Here is a 3947-nt window from a genome sequence, read left to right as displayed (position 1 = left end):
TTGGTGAGCACATCCAGGGCAACATCTGTTATCTGGAATACTTCAATTGGTTTACCATCTATTCCTGGGGCCTTATTTTTTGCTATTTCCTTCAAAGCAGCTTGAACTTCTTCCTTCATCACCATAAGCACAATCAAATGTTCTGGGATTCCCATTCTTCTCAGAATCAGCACAGCTTATTGTGATCCACAGAGTCAAAAGCCTTTGAATAGTTAATGAAGCACAGATAGACATTCTTCTGGTATTCTATGCTTTCTGCTAAGTCCATCTAACGTTAGTTATAACATCCCTAGTACCACGACCTCTTCTAAATCCAGCCTGCACATCTGGCAGTTCTCTGCTGACATATTGTTCTAAATGTTTTTGGACAATTTTCAGCAGAATCTTGTTTGTATGTGATATCAATGATGTTGTTCGATAATTTCCACACTCTGTTGGGTCATCTTTCTTTGGGATGGGAACAAGTATCGATCTTTTCCAGTCAGTGGGCCAGCTGGTTGTTCTCCAGATTTCTTGGCACAATTTAGTGAGCACATCCAGGCCAGTGTCTGTTTGTTGAAATATGTCAATTGGTATGTTTTCAACTCCTGGAGCCTTGTTTTTTGCCAATTCCTTCAGAGCCATATGAACTTTCTCTTTCATCACCATAGGTTCTTGCTCATATGTCATTTCATGAAATTCTTCTGTGTCAGCCAATTCCTTCTGATACAGTGACTCTATGTATTCCTCCAGGGCACACCCCGAAGCATTGCCAGAGAAGATTTCTGGGAGTTGGGGGGGAGAGAGGCGGAGTTGTGCTGATCTCCAAATTCTAATGCAGGTAATCTCAGGCTGCATTGGCCAGGGAACACCCCAAAGCATTGCCAGAAAAGATGAAAAGCTATACTACAATAAATTTGAAAGTCTAGAGCAAATAAAAAAATCCGAGAAATCCACATTGTATCCAGATTGACAGAGACAGATGTAGTGTACTTGAACAGATCCATCACAAAAGAAGAAATTGAGCAGGTCATAAAAAGATTTCCCCACCAAAAAAAAGTTCTGTCTGAGATGGCACTATGGCTGAATTCTACCAAACATTCACAGAGGAATTAGCACTAATTTTACTTAAATTATTATAAAAGGAAGGAGACGGAGGAGGGAGAAGGAAAGAGGAGGGAAAAGGAGGGGAGGGGAGGGGCAAGGGGGAGGAAGAGGGAGCAGGAATAGATGAGGGGAAGGAGGGGGAGAAGGAAGAGATGAGGGGGAGGAGGGGGTGGAGCAGGAGCAGAGAGGAGGAGAAGGAAATGCGGGGAGGAGGGGAAAGGAGGAGGAAAAGAAGAAGAAACACTCCCAGAGTCATTCTATTAAGGAAGCATAATCCAAATACCAAAACCATACAAAAGTATTTAAATAAAAAACCCTCCAACAACAACAAGACAAATCCCAAAACTATAGACCATTACGTATTATTAATATAGATGCAAAAGTCCTTAACGGAATCCTGGCCAATAGAATCCAAAAATATATAAAAACATAATTCATTATGACCAAGTGAAATTTAAAATAGGTATGTTAGGATGGCTCGATCTAAACATTATAGATTAACAAAGCAAAGAACAAGAAGCATGATTCTAATTGCTGATGTAGAAAAGGCCTTTGACAAAATCTTATACTCTTTCCTGATTAAAACACTCAGCAAAACAGGAATAGAAGAGTTACATGAACTCAGTGAAAAGTACATATGCAAAACCAAGAGCCAACATCATTGTCAATGGAGAAATAATAAAGGTATTTCCCTTGCAAAGTGAGACCAAAGATGCCTAACTAAATGGGAAAAAATCCCTCTTCATGAATAGAAAATATTGTAAAAATAAGTCCTACCAAAAACAAGCTACATTTTCAATCCAGTCCCAACATAGATACTACACATGTTTTTTCAAAGACAGAAATGCAATTGGTAAGTATATATGGAAATGAAAGAAACCCCAGATAAGCAAAACTTTTCTGAAAAAGAAAAATTAAGTTAGAGGCATAGCATTCTTTGATCTCCAAACCTACTACCCAGCCATAGTTAACAAAATAGCATGGTATTGGTGCAATGACAGACACAAAGACCAATGGAATAAAATTGAGAGCCCAGAAATTAACCTATCTACCTATAGTTAATTCGTATACAACAAAGAATCAAACTTATTAAATTAGGAAAGTACATTCTCTTTGACAAATGGGGCTGACATAACAGGATATCTAACTGCAGAAAACTGAAATAAGATTCACAACTCACACCATACACAAAAAATTAACTCCAAGTGGATCTATAATCTAAGGGTAAATCTAAAACCATAAGAAACCTTAAGAAAAAAAGTGGGACCGAACTTAAAAGTCCTAGTCTACAATATAAATTGTTCTTGTTACGTGCCATTGAGTCATTTGAGACTCATAGCAACTCTATGTACAACAGCCCTAAATCCTGCTCTGTCCTGTGTCAATCCTATTGTCTCTGATTTAACTATCCCGACTACCCCAGTCACTAAATCAATCCATTTCATTGAGGATCTTCCTCTCTTGCGCTGTCCCTCCACTTTCACAAGCATAATGTCCCTCTCCAAGAACTGGTCCCAACTTGCAACACGTCTAAATATGACAGACAAAGCTCCAGAATCCTTGCCTCCAAGGAGCAGCCTGGACTCAGACTCTCTAAGATGAAGTTGTTTGTTCTCATAGCAGTCCATGATATATTCAAAACTCTTCTCCAGCCCCACATGTCAAAGGCATGAATTCTTCTTTCAATATAAATAGGCTGGCAAATATAGCCAGAAATATACAAGAAGAGAATAAAATTGATTATTTGGATGTTCTAAGAATTAAGTCCCTGTGTGCATCAAAAATTTTTTTGAATAGGGTAGAAAGAAAACCTACTGACTGAGAAATAAAGTTGTCAAAGATATCTCTGGCAAGAGTCTCACAAAGAAAAATTACTCAGTACTGCAGAAATTCCTCAAGGAAGCAATAAGGAATCACTCTGTAAAATAATTAATATATAATATATGATATATAATATATGACATATAACATATAATGTAGGAGAGTCTAGACAGCATTATACGGAACACACTAACTCAGTCTCATAAGGACAAATATTGCATAAGACTATTACTGAAAAAAATAGATGTATTAATATGTGTATAAATGTCCAAAAGTGGAAGGAAAAATGAGGACAGGGGCAGAAAAATGGAAAGAGTGAAAATCACTAGGGTAACAGAGCTCACAGAGTGGATTGGGTAGAGGGTGAGAGAATGGAAAGACTCAATAGAGACTTGAAAAAAATAGTGTAATAGACATAGATCAGTGGTAATTCATTATATGGGGTGAAGTGTACATGAATGACTGTATGAAAGACAATGTAAATGAAGGATTGTATAGAATACAAGGATCATCATAGGGTTTTCTATATTTACAAACAAAATGAGTCTGTACTGGAGAGGTGAAATAATCTTCCGTCTTGAGACAAGGTTTTTGAAAGTCTTTCTAACGTGCTTTGAGTGTATTCCTAGGAGGGACCAGTCCTTGGAGGACATTAAGTTCTGAAAGGTAGGGGTCAGTACAGAAAAGGAAGACACTGGATGAGATAGAATGACACAGTAATTCCAGCAATGGATATGTGTCATAGAAGATAAGATTGGATCAGATTATGGCAGGATTCTAAGCCATTGTTCATAGGATTGCTATGAGATGTAGTCAATTGGATAGCACATAACAGCAACAATATGGAACACAATGTATATGAAGAAACACGATGTGAATAAATTACATTTTAAAAAAACTAATAAAAAATCTTAAGTTAAAAATTTTTACAATAAAAAATGTTGTTGTTGTTATGTGCTGTCGAGTCGCCTGCGACTCATAGCGACCCTATGTACAACAGCCCTAAACTCCGCTCTGTCCTGTGCCAATCGCACTGTCTC

The sequence above is a fragment of the Elephantulus edwardii genome, unplaced genomic scaffold (assembly GCF_000299155.1).
Source record: "Elephantulus edwardii isolate Elephantulus edwardi_28Jun2011 unplaced genomic scaffold, EleEdw1.0 scaffold00299, whole genome shotgun sequence".
NCBI lineage: Eukaryota > Metazoa > Chordata > Mammalia > Macroscelidea > Macroscelididae > Elephantulus > Elephantulus edwardii.
Note: the sequence above shows the minus strand (reverse complement) of the source record.